The sequence below is a fragment of the Corvus brachyrhynchos genome, unplaced genomic scaffold (genome assembly GCF_000691975.1).
Source record: "Corvus brachyrhynchos isolate BGI_N302 unplaced genomic scaffold, ASM69197v1 scaffold4, whole genome shotgun sequence".
In the NCBI taxonomy this organism is placed as follows: Eukaryota; Metazoa; Chordata; class Aves; order Passeriformes; family Corvidae; genus Corvus; species Corvus brachyrhynchos.
Window position 1 is genome coordinate 5,928,452 of NW_008237878.1, and position 17,196 is coordinate 5,945,647.

The following is a 17,196-nucleotide window of genomic DNA, read 5'->3' on the forward strand; positions in this document are numbered from 1 at the left end:
AACCACCTTGAAATTCTTGACTCCAATAAACTTTTCTCTACTTAAATTCAATGTTTTAGGCCAACTACTCTGAAAATCATGAAATGCACTGGAATCCCCAAGAAACACACAAGTTATCACCTTGATCAGAGACTTGCTACAGGATTCTCTTCTCTCCACTCCTTTGTCAATTCAAGGACATTAATCTTGTAGTGCACCTGCAGCTTTAGATACCTCAACCACCACCAGTAATAAATTGATTTAAAACCTTATACAGATCAAGAGCACGTTTCTACAAGACTGACAAAAATAAATTTTCTTAAACAATTCTGTCACCAAGTCATCAAGTCCACAAGTAAAACTCCAATTCATCAGATTCTAAATCTTTATTCTGCAAAAAAAATAAAGTGTTCCATACCAAGCTGAAAAAAAATTATGTGATTCTGCTCTTAAATTGTTGCAAGCCCTAAGCTACCTTGTCTCTGTCTTTGAAATAAAGTAAGCAAATGTCTTGCACCCTGCACTAAAGGAGCTTGTTTTGTATTAAAATCCAGTCCTATTATGCTTTTTACAACACTGTATGCAACACACTGTCCTAACAGAAGAGTTATGGTAGAGTATGGGAATATTCCTGCACAGGTCTCAGATGTGCTTCATCTGAGAATGTGAAACAAGATTTTTTATTTTTTTTTTTAAATTAACAGTTTACATTTTGCTTTTTTTTTTTTCCTTCTCTGCTGTCCTCAAAAACAAAATAAAATTGAAGATTGCTAGGGGCAATGAAAAACGCATTCTTTAATTTTCTCTTCACCCTCCACAATACTGAAATAACACCAGTCAGGGTTATAAACATCTGTAATTGCCAGGGGAATGTACAATACATTCAGAAACTCCAGGCCCACATATCCTGTAGCTCTGCACTTCACAAACAAAAGGTTGGGGAAAGAAAGAGGGGGTGGGGTACAGGGAATAAAGGCTTAAAGATTAAAGTCACAGGCAGAGACAGACGGCTCCGTTTTTTAATAACTGAAAACACGAGTTGTGCCTGAATGTGCTCATTGTTTTATGGCAGGGGGGAGAGTCTCCGCATGCTGGACTGGCTGGCGACAGAACTGCCTTTGCTTTAAAAATAAGATTTGCAAAAAAAAAAAAAAACAAAAAAAAAAACCACCAAACCCATGCCCTAATTTCCCCTCTTGCAATGGTTAACGATGCTTTTAGGTAGCAAACAACAAATTATCCCACCTTACCTTTATTAAATTGGGGAAAACTTCATGACTGGAAGTATTACCTGATGGAAACAGTGTAAGGCACAGCTGCAGAGATGGCTGAAGGTTTTATGCTGTGAAGGAACACAGACTATGAACAAGAACAGTCGTACATAACAAACAGGCACATCTAGGGAACAACGAGCTTATAAATCTAATTCTGATAGGTTCTTCACACAATAAAACCAGTGCTGCAAGGCTGAATTATGGTATAAGCAGATTTTTATATGGTTTCAAGAAGTTTAGCTGTCATGAGGAAGTTCTTAAGTCCTTACTTTTTAAAAGCATCAGCAATACTTTTAGTGAATGAAAAGTTTCATGAGCTGGGTTCACTTCAGTCAATAAAAAATGCCATTAGTTTAAAATATTGCACTACAGCATGAAAAAATTGCAAATATTTCTTTTAGGTTTTAAAGTAATTTTTCTCTCAAAAATTTAGGAGTACAAGCACTTGCACACTACATGGCTATTCAGTATCGATGATTATAAATGTGTATTATTTTTAAATTCCATAATACTAATTTTTCTAATCCAAATAATCTAATACTTATCATGATCTATTTCAGTGGAAAAATTTTTTCGGGTTAGATCCCACCAGTGCCCAGGAACCCATCTTAAGGTCAATGCAATGAGGACAGTTCCACTGCTGGGTGCCAATGAACCACAGGTAAACTAGCAGCCTCAACAAACATACGTAAACAAAAAATATTAAATCATTCTTTCAGTTTTATTCTAATCTAGCCTCAGATGTTACCATAAGAGAGCTTTTGTTTTACTGCATTTTTTTTTACCTGCCAACTTTGCTTTAAATATAGACAGAAAGGAGATAATTCAACAAGACAACAGGCTCTTTCATCTAAAACCATGAAACTCCCAGTCATAACTTCTTGGGGAAGCCTAAAATAAGGAGCAGGGAGCACACAACAGGAGTCAGTGAAAAGTACTCTCCTGCCCAAAGCAAGCATGCTGTGCCGGGAGAAATCAGTGGCCACAAATACACAGCTCCTCAGCCAAAAATGTCAGACCTGGAATGCTCCAGCTATCATCCCCTCTTTGTTGATGCAACACTTTTGCATCATCAGCCACTGGATGTCTTGTTGAGATTAAAAATATTGTGGAGAGTTACTGTCTGTTTAGCAAAGAAAAAAAAAAAAAGACAGAGTCCATGTCAGAAAGGGAGGGGAAGGGAAAAGCCGAAACATGAGCTCATAAGCCTGATGTGGGGGATAAAGGCAGGCTTTGTTTTACCTCATTCATACCAAGTATGAACAAGAGACTCATCACTGTTTTGAGCTTGAACTGCAAAATTTGTTTTGTATGCAGCACTGCAAATTTTTTTCCTCATGTAACTCAACTACCCCTCTTTCTCAAAAATAGCTTTTGCTGATGCTCTGATCAAGCATTTAAGCCTAGATGAAACCTGTATAATAACAGACTCTCATTCTGCCCACACTACACATTCTGACACTTCAGAAGCACCTACAAAGGCATTCTTACATAGTAAAGACCAGCCTTGGTTATACCACTGATGTTGCCCTGAAGTTCTCATGCACTCAAACAAAGTAACTAAAATTAAAATATAGGAATATTTAAAAGAAAAGAAAAATCACTTGGAGAACACACTGGCTATCTAGCCACACTAAGAGTTAGGCAACAGTTACTAAACTGGAGATACTTCTTTGGGCTAGAAGTATTAATTCTTTTTAAACTTTCAAATGCAGAATTCAGTTCAAAAATACAACACAATGTTTAAAAGGTACAGTCTTTGGAAGATTAGAGGTAAAAAAAAGAAACCACCAGAAAATAAGCCTGTCCTCTGAAAAAGACTACCCACCAGTGCTGTCCCTAAAAGAGCTCAAGGGCAATACCAAAAGGCAGCACAGGAAAGCAGAGCCTGGATTCTACTTTCGTGCTCCTAGGAAAAGGCAAAGAGGGTGGTAATTTACCGTGTACAACCAAATTGTACATGAAAGTTTAGAACCAGCCAATTAAAGCTAACATTATGGAATGGAACTGAGGTCCGAGTGGAATGCGTTAGACACGCATTCCAGACAACGGCTCCAGAGTCCGCCTGCGAGGCGCATACTGTACAAAGTACAAAGGGTCAAGAAGTTCCTCTCAAAGAGAGCCCCAGCTCCGACCAGGAGTCAGGACAGCTTGCCCAAAACAGACGTGGTGCCCAGCTGCAGAGTGACACCATGGCTACAAAACCAAGTCATCACCTGCATTGACAGAATGCTATGGAGGGAGTTAGAAAATTTGTCAATCAAGAAAGGGCAAATCTCACAACAACTGAGAATCAAATGGACGGGGTAACAAGGAACAAAGAAGACACTGGATCTGGACACTGATCTGGACACTGGAGGAGAGGGTACAGTCCCCTACAACTAACAGCAATAAACATGCCTATTTCAGTTAAAATCTCTTACATATATCTCTTTCATACACTCAACCACAGCTTTGCTTCTCTTAAACAGGTCAATGTAGAACAAGTAGAAGAGTTACTACTACCTAGTGGGAAGTTGGAAGACAACTACCTCAAGTTATCAGGACTATATTACATTTTGCCTTAGAGTCTTCTGTACATTGGAGCACAGTGAACCCCAATTTTGATGCAAGTTTCTTGATTTCTGTGACAGTAATCAAGAAAAAAAGTTGTGTTTGTATCTGCAGAACATAACCAAACAGAAACACAAAGAGAGAACAATTATGTTACTTCTTGTGTCATATATTTCAACATACAACTCCATACACATGCGAACTGGGAAATTAATTCAACGTCATGATCCAAAATTCTGTGAGACTTCTATAACACTAACACTCTAACTTCCAAACCTTCACGATCTCCAAACACCGACAACAATTATAATCTTTACAAGAACAGTATTGGGATCAAGGATGAAAAACAGATTCATGTAGAAAAAGTAAGGTTGTTCTCAAGAAAGACACCCTGCAAACAATCTCAGTTTCTATGTCAAGCTTTAATTTCAAGCACCCACATTACTACACCGGTGCAGCAGTACAGCATGCAGAAAGAAATATCAAACAAATCACTCCCAAACATATTAAACATGCCAGTTCTGAGAAATAGATTATTTTCATTCTGTGCAGTGTGCACAGATAATTAGGGCCACAGTAACCAGCAATACTTTGGAAAACTAATTTTTCTGGACACATTCTAGGCAGCAGACAGTTATCCTGACTTGCCCATGCTAAGTATTAGGTGCTTTGCTAATTTACAAATTTCAGCGTAAGGGTAGCTGAAGAGTTAATGCTACCATTAAATTGTTCTGGCTAAGGTTTTAAGACTTTATACTGAACTACCAAGGGAAGTTTTAAATGCAAAAATCACCACAAACTCACCACTTGAAAACCAAAGTCAAAGCAGTGATCTGTTAGTTTCTTCTCAGTTCACTCTGAGTTTTCAGTGTTTGTGCACAAAGGCTGTAACTTCTGTTTGTCTTAAAAGATAAATTGGATTCACCACTCAAATTTCATTAAAGATTTATTTTGTATTTAATTCTCTGGCCTTCAGTCCATGGCAGACATCAGGCCCTGCCTAACAATTCACTACCTAAACATGACAATAGCAAGCATTTTGCATAGTTTGTCATTCCACTAAGTCACATCACATTGTGCCAGAGACCCTTCTCCGAGGAGGCCATTATCGAGCACATGGTACTATTTCATACCTCCTGCCAGGGCAGCACAAGGGCTTCTGACAGTGTATTTATTTTTATTTAAATTTTTGCTGACTAGGATTGCACAAGATACACACCTCATTTCAGAGCAGTCCTAAGGGGTCAACAGCCATGTAAATCTCCCATCCCAGTACTTCAGGACAAAACAAACTATATCATGTGGATATGCTATCTAAATTGCCAACACCACAAAGCACTCCAGAAATTGCAGGGTGTATGGCATTTGTGGTTCACATTATTACATTCTCCATATAATTAATAAAACTCCACTAAAATATAAAAGGTGATGCTCACCGTAAAGGAGGAAAGCTGTACAAAGTTTAATTACTAAATAAAACTAGGCACAATACTTGCCAAGATTAGAATTTATACTGTGTTAAGAGGGGCTGGAATTTAATGATCTATAACCACACAGAGATAAGAGACAGTAGCAATGCCTGAGTAAATGTTTTCCAAAGTACTAATAGGAGGCAAGGTGAAAAATCTAAGTTATCAAGATTTATAGCCAGATGACTTCTTAAAAAAAATTTTACAGCAGAGTGAGTGCCATAAAGATATTCCAAATTTCACTGGTAAAGTATTAGTTTAAAAATAAATATTTTAAGTGCTTTGAATTATATACTTTATTGTTTAAAATTAGATATTCATGTGAATGAAGTTTTACAGCCAAGGAGCAAAATACAGACCTGGTCTGACTTCATATTGGTTTGGACCTTAATCCTGCAGTCTCCCTTACTGAGTTCATTCCTACAAGGCTACATGGATTTAGAACACCCAGCTGGGCACTGAACTGGTACTTCTACAATGCTGCAAGTGTGCATGGCACTTCACAGATAAACACAAAACAAGGCCCTAGGTTTAGAAAGCTCACAGACTAAATTTAGAGCCATTGCTCCCTAAAATAATGAAAGTATTTTAATCTGTGACACAACCATGTTATGTTATTGCTTCAAGTTTTATACTTAGAAAAGCATAGATCTTTGTGACGTGAACATTAGAAACCATCAACATAGAAAACCAGGCCCTTTATCTCCAAAAGCCCTCATAAATAAAGGAAAAAAGTCTTCAATTACATATTTTGAAGAATATCCAAAAGCGAAGTTGTTCAGCACAACCCTACGCAGAAATTTCATAAGACAGCTCAAACACTATATAAACCAGAACATGATTATCTAATCATAGATATTTCAGTATAATTCAGAGCAAGTCCTTCCAGCATTTTCTCTAGGATGAGTGAACAACTGAATAAAATACAAGTGTTGACACAAAGCTACAAGCATTTTACAAGCAGTAGTGGCAGTTTGTGTAAGCTAAGTTTGTGAGCACTAACACCTGTGGGTTAAACAAAACATCACTCAAGTTCAAAACCTTCAAAGAGAACAGAACTGTGACAAAGGAGGATCATCATAAGCGAAGTACAGCAGGTCTCCCAGTTCTGCATCCTACACCCACCCTCCTGTTTCATTTGATGATTAAAAACCACTTTTTTCTCACAAATCGAAATTTAAATTTTCAAGCTAAAACAAAAGCTGACAGCATCCCCAGGGAAGTGGGAAGAAAGCCTACAGAAAACAAAGTCTGCTCAGAATACACATTGCTCTGCCAGGCTCATATGACCAGCTCTCAGGAATGCTGGCACTGCTCAAGTTATTCACTGGAAATAAGCAACAAGCAAGAATCCTGGATAAACAAGAAAATAACATGGAGCGCAAAGCACTACTGCTGCTACTCCAAAGCTGTAACAGTAAATTTGCATTTAACTGCACATTTCAAGAGAACACCAGTCCCAGCAAAAATCCAAAGAGCAGCAAGTGCAGGCACTGAGCCATCACTCTCTAGCTTGGATGGGGTTCTAGAAAAGAAGTGCCCAGAAGTCCAGTAATGTCATCTGCCCTTGCCAATCTAACCTCTGTGACTGAGAGAAAAATTTCTAAGCATGAATACAAAACAGGATCAAAAGTATATCAAAGTATACAAAGAATATTTAAAGATTACACACTCCCCTCTTCTACAAAACCCCTTCCGGGATGCTTTTGCCTTGTACGAGCCTTTTTTGTATTTTTCATTATTGCTTTTCACATTTTGTTAGGTCTTGTTTCCCATTCATATCTTGTAGACTCAGAGAGCACAATAGATTCTAAATTGAACTTCCCGACAGTAAGAACTAGAATTACAGAACAAGGGATGGAAAACTCAGAATGAGAATTTAATTTCAAATGAACTTAAATAAATATACTTCATTTGTTATCTAACCAGTTTGGCCTTCACATCAAATGATGGAGACAACTGCTGTTGAAGAACCGTATAATAGTAACGGAAGAGAAATACAATGGAACTTTATTAAGTATATTCTTACTGACAATTTACTGTAGACTTAAATTAAATTTTGTTAGAAGATTTCCTTAAAGTACTTCCAATAAATTATTTTTATTAATTATGCTTAAAATGTCATAGTTAATTTGCTTTTGAGGAAAAAATTATCTTGCCATTTTGCAAAAATATAACATTGAAATAAAGCATATGAAGAGGGAAAAAGGTATGTAGGTACATAAAATGAAATAGTCTAATGACTGGTATACACAGAAGAAAAAAAATCAAATAGTCATAGAAATGGATACTTAATTTTTTTCTTCCCTTAATAAAGTAATAACAGCATCCATTTACATGCTTTTTACTTCAAGGGTCCTGTTAAAAGCAAGGTATACATTGGGCCTGGGGAGTGACCTGAGACACTACAAGAGGGGAAAAAGGGCTTTAAAACAGTTTTCTCATCCGTAGTTCCCATGTTTTAAGCATACCTCATGCTTCCTGTTACTCAGAAAAACAAGAATTCAGCGTACAATGAGAAGATTTGCCTGTCTCTGGGACCTAGATTCTGTTGGTCCATGGAAAATTGAATCACAACATCTCAAAGTACACAAGTTTTAGGAAGGGCTTTACCAGCAAAATGAAAGCTTTGAAGTTTTCAGTCCCAAGAGAGCAGCAACAATCTCTTCCCTCTGCAGAAGCACTGGGCAGGCAGAGAAGCCTATTTCACTGCAGCTCTGTTAATAAGCTGGAACTCAGGCTTGGATACTGTTAAATCTGGAAGCAAACCGATCAGATAACTTTAAAACATGTAAACAGAAAACATGAAACAAACAGAAGTGAAGCAATGTGGGTTATCAGCAACCCAACTCCCCCTGCCACAAACCACCGTAACTCTCAGCCCAACAGTGCCCACTTCAATTTAACCCCAGTTATGATACAAAACAAACAAGGGCAGTTTTTGAAAGTCGAGATCCTTTTCTTCTCCCTCTTATTCATACAGGGAAGGACACCATATAAACATCAAGAAATTGGTTTTCAATCCCATTTCACACTACGTTGTCCCTCCTCTTCTCCTTCTTCCTTGACATCCCTTTAGGTAAATAAGATCTTTTAACTCATATCTGGAACTGCCAGCTTATGAACATAGAGAAAAATCTATTCCAAGTACAAGCTTCCAGAGCAGCCTGCTACAGAGCTTATTCCCCCATACCTGAAAGAGGCACACCATGAACCATTGATGTTCAGCAGACAAAGCCTTTGCAGATGGACTTCAGAAAGGAATTCTAGAAGTCCAAAGCGGTGTGAAAAAGAAAACAACAAAAAAAAAAACCAAATAAACAAAAATCCCAAAATCAAGCCTTGTTTTTTTTCTTTTTTTCATAAAAATCAGAATAGATTATCATTTAAAATGATGCCAAGGCTATAAAGCCCTCTCTACTACTTTCTTTCAGGTTCTTACATGGCAAGAAAAAAAATCTGCTGAAACTGCTTGGCATCAGCCAAATTCAATAAACCAACACTATCTCTAACTGTAAATGCATCACTAAGATAAATGAATGCATAATTGAAGAGCACTAATCACTCCTTAATGAAATGCTGAAATCACCAAGAAAGAATACAGCCTTGGTGATTAAAGCTCAATTTTTTTAGGTGATCACAGCTAACAGAAAAAGAGATTACAACTCATGCATTTGAAGTATTTTACAATTATTGTTACCACTTAGCAGAAAAACATATTTTCCAGAATGTATTTAATTTTGAAAAACTGGCTGGATATTTTGCTGGCCTATTACAAAATCACATTTGCCACCGATAGACTATGCCCGAGCTTCCCATATTTCCATCATGACTTAACCACAGAACTCTACTCTCATGACAAGTTCTCATAAATGGCCTCTTGCAGCTGCGCTCACTTTGGCTGCTTTTACTGCATCTATACTGTACAGTGCTTCTGACCCAGAAATTAATTTGTTACTGCTAGAGAACATCAGACTCCACTTTAGCATCCTCTTAGCAGAAACAGATTTTTCATTCACAGAACTTACTTATCCCACTTCCGAACAAACAGTGCATAAAGGGGAACTGGGACAAAAGTGTAACTCTTTCACATAAAGCTTCTAAATGGACTAACATCCTCAAAATGAGTGCATTTTGATGATTTCATCGTGTCATCCTGAAAATTTTCAGCATCCAACAACAACAGTAAATACAAGTACACTTGAGATGCTACAAAATTGTTAGCTCTCCAACACAAAGTGAAACTATCATACACTACTAAAATAAATATTAAACACTATCACCTCAAACACTCTTGTAACTATTTTGTTCCAACTGTTCTTACAGGAGCTCATAAGTTACTGCAAAAAAATATAAAACAGTACACAAGCCTTGAAAGGATACTGTCAACTAATTTAAATTTCACATTAGTCATTTCTTGTTTTACCTAGGATTGACTCAATTATATGCAAGAACATAACAAAACATTCCATAAACCTGACATCACTTTCTATGTGATCTGTTCTCTTCCTAGCTTCACTCCACCATTTTCTTAATGGGAAAAAAATAAATACATTCTTTACAATGCAAAGGAAAAAGAACAAAGTACAGTGACCAAAATAACTTTCATCCACTGCATTAATTTGAGTGCAAATCTTAAAAAAACCAGCATTTTCTACACAGTAAGTTTAGGGCTCACTGGTTTCTTGGTGCAGGGTAAGTAAAGAAACAGACAGCTAAATTTATCTTCACTTTGCTTTGTTTGGCCTCAACAAGCCAAAAAAGAAAGCATTAAACCCCACAAAAGCAGTGTTGGCTATTACTAGAATAATCAACTATTTTATACTGTAAATAAAGTTTAAAAATAAAAGCAAGCACATTTAGGGACATACGATGAAAGTACTCCCAAACATCCGCCTCCATGTAATTTGTTAGTGAAGACAGTTCAGTAATGAAAACACATCTGAGACAAACTTTCTGTAAAGACTGAATTTTCAGTCACTTGTTTTGGTTTTTTGGGATTTTTTTAAACACAATTTAGCTTCAGTTCAAAACTCTTTTGTTCCTTTAAGCAGAAAATTATTTTTTCTACACAAAGCTTGGTACAGTTCAATTTAATCAAATACACTTTTTTTTTAAATTTCCCCTAAAAGCTCTGTGCAGCACCACAGACAGGTGAATTGCTTCCCACAAGAGACTCCAGTTCAACACCAATTTTAGACATAAAAAACCATCATTGCTGGATATAGCAATACACACCAGAGAGAGAAAGGAAAGAGCTCAACTACAAACACATGGGCAAACACCACCAGCACCACAACTTTGTCACAGCACTTGAAATAATGGGAGAATCTCAGTTGTTCATCAGGTGAAAAATCCACTCAGAGAAAAAAATACACATGATGGCCCCTCCCACAGGGTGAAAACCTATCACACAGCAAGCAAATCCAAAGAATAAAATTACTTCCTTAAAAAAAGTTGTCAGGGTGCCTAACTTGTGACTTTCGAATTTTTAGCCATACACAAGAACAAATATTAACAATTATTTCCATTTTTTAATTATTTGCTTTATTTATAAATATAGAAACAAACAGGTATCATTTCAGTGAAAAACCTTGCTTTTCAGGCTTTAAGGAATTTTTTAATTAGGCATATTATCATATTATTTGAAGTCATAATATAGCCAGACAGGGGCCAGGTTTCAGTTTCAAATGCCCAAAGCTAGTCCCTTAAGTGAACAGCACTGCTGACACTTGGTTGCTTTTTGTTGATAGACTTTTTAATACTCTAAACTGAACACTCATCATTTCAGAGATCAGGGAAAGACTCTACTGCTGAATGCTTTTAAGAATGACAATGCTTTGGAATTTCTTTAGTCTATGAATGCAACCTAGACACCTAAAATTAGGTACTATTTGAACCATTTTCCGTATTTTCTGATGAAATGTGTCTTGGTCAGTTCTTCTGATGTCTTTAAAGGACACTTCCTAAATTAGAGTACAAACTCAAAATGTTTTCTACTTAACACACAGTTCATCTTCTTTTTCATAAATCTTCAGAGTTAGGGGACAGTACAGTCCCAAAATTCTGTACATACAGAACTGCACAATAAAGCCAAACACCACAAAATACTTACCTGAATCATTCCATCACACAGCAACGCTGCTGCACACGTACATTCAGATTTTACAGGATGGGGGCAATCTACCTCCACAAAGTTGTCTGTAATTCTTTTCAAATCTATGCTTACGTTCCTCCACAACCAGCACCACCCACACTGGTGCCATCCTTCAAGATGCTGAACACCTCCAATAAGCACTGTGAGGGTTAAGAATAACACTTGCTGATGGGTCCCAAGCCTTTTGCAAGAGATCATTCACAGAAACCTCCCTCAGCCCACATTTACTACTTCTTCTCTCCTGTTAGCAGGTGACCAACACTCAAGAGCCGCTGCTGCTGCCGCGCTCACCTGACGGCAACAGCCCAGAGCCAGCAAGGAGCGAGCTGTGCCACAGCCGTACTTTGCACGTGCACTCTACGCCACACTCTAAATCATTTCACACACTGGAATGTCAGCGTGGATAAGCACTGCCAGAACACGACACAGAATCGCCCCAAGTCAACCACAGGTTCAGGTAATCATGACCTCTCTTTCTACAACATAAATGCATAATTTCCGCACCACTCTTTGATGAAGGGACCACAGACTTAAAAAGAGGAAACAATTACAGTCATTAGAATTTCACCCAAGCGTGAGATTTAATCTCAGGCCATGGTCTTGCCAATGGCTGTGGGGGTCTCAATGGAGACAAAATTGCTCTGTGGGAGAAAAAAATGCCTTGATGATGACATTAGTCAGCAAGAGAGACTGAGCTTTGTCTTCCATCCAACAGCACAGTCAAATACAAGGAAACCAGTTTCCCTCCCCCTCTTCTTGATCCTAAAAAAGAAAGCTACGATTTTGTTTTTCTCTCTGAAATGCAGTTTTTGCATACTTTGGAAAACTTTCTTCCCCAAAGTATTACTGCTGGAAGGCTTATTTTTAATATAAGTGAAGTCGATGTAAGCATGAATAAACATCTATGACAAAAAAAGCCCATTTCCCATGCCTATCCTTATTAATATGATAGGATAGTTCTATCAACAACTCTCAAACACTTCTATAGCTTTTCTTTACCCAACAGGTTCTTAAAGACCACTTCAAATTTTACATATACAGGAGAATCATATCTAAAGTATGTTCACCTGCTCTACAGTGCATTTAATGGAAGCAAGACAGGTAAAACTTGGCTGAAAAAAATTAAGGCAAAGTTTAAAAATTAAAAAGAGCTCCTGAGATCCAAGAATACTAGCTACTCTCATATGCCAATCATACACTGCATCCCAAATAAGACAGAAAACAAAGGAAAATGTAAGCATAAAAGACAAGAAAGTGCTACAGGCAACTGTATTAAATTCATTTTTCCAGTACTGCAGAAAAGAACAGTTCTGCAGTGGACAAAAGAGTCATCATCATTCTTCTATAACATGAAGTAAAAAAGGAGTTTCTCAACAAAACCATAAGCCCAAATGAATCATCTCTCCTCTGGAACCTGAGGTGAGCGAGCCTGGATTCTTACCCAGATCAACTTCTATAAATCTCAAAATTCAAACCTCAATTTTTATTCCCCCTTATCATCCTTTACCTCCAAGATGCTCCTGAATACAATTTATTCATTTTTATTTAAGCTACCCTCTCTATTCCATTTCCTCTCCTTCTACTATTCACCAATTCCCTCTGCTGTTACATTAAACATTTATATATAGATATAGATATATTTATTATTGTTTGTCTGGTCCCAACTACCCCTAGTGCTGGTAATGCTGATAATTACAATCTAATGTAGGATTAATCATCTTAAACTTGAAAGCAAGATTGTAATTCAATTTGGAAGCCAACACTAACCATTTCATGTTCACTTGAAGAGATTAGATAAATTGTGCAAGAACATTTTGGTAAAATAATTGATAAGGAGATGGGAAATAAGAATTATTAGTATTTACTTAGCCTGCAACACTTTCTGGAAACAAACAGTTTAAAGGAAGCACTTCAGAACAGCTACCTAATCTGAATTTTACAGATAGCACATGGAATATTTTCTCACAGAATGCCCAGTATCTCCACAATCCCAGCTATCGTATGAGCTCTTTAAGTCTCTTCACTGAAGCTCTCATTCAGCTCTACCCCATTATGAGCTGGGAACCACGGAAAACAATGTGTTCAAGAACCCAGCTGGAAATCACCACTGCAGAACATCTGTCCTTGCTCTTCAGCTTGCCAGGCCAACCTTAGGGTTCCCAGGCAGAAAATGACTCACTACCACAAGGAAAATCAACTTTTTACTACACTTAATGGGCTGTAGCAATGACAGTGTGCAGGTTTGGTTTGCTCACTTAGTGAGATCTATTGCGCATCTGCTTCACAATTATAACCTCGATTTTTCTATCTGCATTTTGTTTTTCTAGGGGTTTTCATAAATAGTACTTTACAACAGCCACACAAAAATATGTATTATTATTTCTAGTACAAAAAAACCAAATAAATATATTAAGGAAATTCAGTTCATGGCTCCATCAAGCTAACTAGCTATTAAAAATGGGTTTATACATAAGCAACATATTCAGCTTCTATTTAGCATCTACTAATTGAAGACAACTTCTAAATCAAGATGAAGAACAAATACAGTAGAACCTTATAAGGCTGGTTTGTCGATTAGCAGACCACTGAATTGCTAAATTGGACTATTTAGCAAGCAAGCATATCCATCATCAGTAAAAATGCTACTTTGAAAAATGTGCTTTGAATTTATTTTGACAAGGGTAATTTTAACTATAAACATGCTTCATATTTTACAGTAAGTTGTTCTAGATTTTATGCAGTTATTTAAAATACTTCACTACATTAGCTGATATTTTAAAACATCTAAAAATTGATTAACAAAGCTTCCCCACTCTTCCAAACAGCTTACAAAGTAAGTTAAAGCAAGAACAAACATGAAGCAAAAGTGAAATGAAACGTGGTTATTCAATGAATGCTTGCACGCAGTATGATGGAACAAAGAAATTCTGTTTTTAAACCAGTAGGAAAAATGATCAAACAGACTTGAACAGCACCATTACAGTGCTTGGTTATTAAGTTTTCCTGAGAAGCTGTCATGGTTTTGTGTCAAAGTGTCAATCAGGATAATTTTGTTGTATACAAGCAAACAAACACAACCACTCAGAGGCTTTGTAGAAAAATTGTCATATAATAGTAAGGCACAATTTAACATTCAAAAAATAAAACCTCTCCTGGTTAAAATCTACACTTAAGTTGAGAATTCCATTATAAATCACACCTTCCAAACAAGAAATGCACAATTATTTTTACTTTTTAAACCGAACACAGAAACCAGTACATTTCTGACAGAATTCTAAGAAGAAGCAGAAGAGAATGTGATTATTCACTACAACTTCTGATATCAGGAGACAATGGGTCTTTTGCTCCTTGTAAACTTTTTGACCCAGAAAATGAACAGAAGACTCCTCCTGCTTTGGTCTCTAATATTACCTAAGAGTTATTGTGTAAGTTTAGGAAGTTGTTGAACATGTGTAACTTTAACAGGGAAATCAGCTTCAAGTCAAAATTGCAGACAAGGGCATAGAACAGAAATAATAGCAGCAGTCCCACTGTCACACCACTCACAAAACCCACAGAAAGGAGAAGCAATGCAATACACAGAAAGTTAGAACCATTAAAGTTATGATATAGACAGATAAAAATTCCACAAGACCTTATTTCAAAGTACCCTGGTACCAAGTTTCATTCTACCCAATCTCACACAACAAATCCTATTTCACACAGAAGTGGTTCAAAGCAGATTTAGCACAACTAGCTTGCTTTTGCCCAGTTATTAAAAGACATGGGGAAATGGGGAAGGAAATAAAGGAACTGTGTACACTAAATTCCATGGTTCCCACATCAAACTAGTTGGTTTTTTTCCCCTGTTACCTGTGTCTCATGTCACATTTAAAACAACACCCCATACGTTTTTATTGCTTAAGGTATAAAAACCACTACCCAAATTATAGATGAAATAAGACTAACCTTCCTTAAAACTCAGAGGATGTTTTCTTTAAGAACGAGAAAATTAAGCCAGAGTTGTGTTCCAAATCTTCTACTTAATTCTGTTTCGATTCACAGCGAGGTCACTCCCCCCATGCTGACCTGTTACCCTGAGTACTTATCCCTAAGATCCTACATTGTAAGCAAACACTGCCCTCTTGTGCACTGCAACATCCAGGAGACAAAGTTCCACTTCGGAGGTTGTGGAGACCATGCAACAAAATTTTTATACTGGTTGCCTTTCTGCACGCATAGCTCCTTAATTTAAAAAAAAAAAAAAAAGGTGGCTTTCATTTTAAAATGTCAATAAAAATACTCCTTTGTGTTGTCAGGCAACTATCAGGCACCAGCCAAATTCTAGTGATTAGAAAAAAAAGACAGTTTCAATTTCATTTACAGAAATAAGTTTATTTGAAATTTTAATACAAAGCAGTGTCAGCAATTCACAAGCACCATGACCCCAAGGAGTCTAATACATTTTAGAAAACACTCACACTAGTGCTAGCTGAAGTCTCTTGACCTGTGAGTACTTCCATAACATCAACCACTACATCAAGGTTTGTGAATCGAAATTACACTACCCAAGAGTTGTATGTTGTTTTAATTTTTTCCACCAGAACAGGGTTCATTATTATGTTACTCTCACTTCAAGCTGGCAGCCAAAGATCTCAAGCCTCTACAGTGACTGTTCTGACCAGAATGACAGCCACTAAACACAAGACACTCTTCCCTCCAGAGGTTTCTCTTCATTCAACATCTGCACTCAACAGCAAGTCATCCACATATACAACTATAAAACTCTACTCGCTCACTCACCTAGAAAAAAACAAGAACTGTCACATCTTCACAAAGGCCTCAACAAACAAAAGCTCACATCAACAGAAGTATGTTTTCACTGCAGTAATGCAAAGGTAACCCCGAGTTTACAAATCCTCTTAAAAGCTTACAACAAACTCAGCAAAACAAGTAATCTGTGATAAAAGGTGGGGGTTTTTTGTGATATGTTAATCTTACAAATAATCTGCGTCTGACTGAATTTGAATGCTGGTAGCAAGACCACATTTCCCTTGATCTCCCAAGCCTGTTTTCATTGTACTCATTTGCATCAGCAAGACATGCTTTTGCTATGCTCATTTCCCCCTCCCCAAGCTCTAGTGCAAGTTTAAAAGTCTTGGCCCCTCCAATGTATCAGGTATGAATTAATACCCTTCCTTAGCCGAACACAGCAGCAAAGTGGAAACAGACACTTGCAAGGCAGTTTTCTTTGAAAGGAACTGCAGGGACAAATGGTGACAATGAAGCTCTAGTTATAAAGTAAAAAGGTCAAAGGTTCAGACAGGCATAAGGATTACAAAACTACAAGTTTGTCAGAGTTCCCCCCAGCCCAGGTTTAGACAACCAGGGTCAAGCAGTAGCTTTCCAATTAAAACCCTATAAGGATACACTGTCCTTTGAACTTCATAAGGGGGGGGGGGGAAAGGGACAATTTTCTGATTTAGAAGTTCTTTTGAGGACCCATCTTGAAATCAAACAGATAAAGGACAGCTGAAAACAGCTCACCTAAAGCAAACACTCAGTATCCCTTGGCTGCCTGTGTGGGGGAAGCTGGGATGAGGTAATCATGTTCTCCTGTATTAGTGTGCTGACCCTTTGTAGGGCATGAAATTAACCATCAGCAAGGAAAAAATCTGCTACTGCTTAAACTACTTTGCTACGCAAAGTGGTCTTAAAATGAAATATGGGGATTGAATTTCTTCTGGCAGATTAACTTGTCTAACCTCTCAGCAGGCATCCCCTC

General features: G+C 37.3%; 1 protein-coding gene across 1 annotated transcript in view; it reads right to left on the reverse strand.

Annotated features, from left to right (window-relative positions):
• EEFSEC (eukaryotic elongation factor, selenocysteine-tRNA specific) overlaps positions 1-7,991 on the reverse strand; it is a 116,849-nt gene extending 108,858 nt beyond the window's left edge. Inside the window, exon 1 of the mRNA XM_017732510.1 lies at positions 7,889-7,991. The gene's annotated coding sequence lies outside the window, so the exon portion shown is untranslated. The remainder of the gene's footprint in view (positions 1-7,888) is intronic.
• Positions 7,992-17,196: the final 9,205 nt, after the last annotated feature.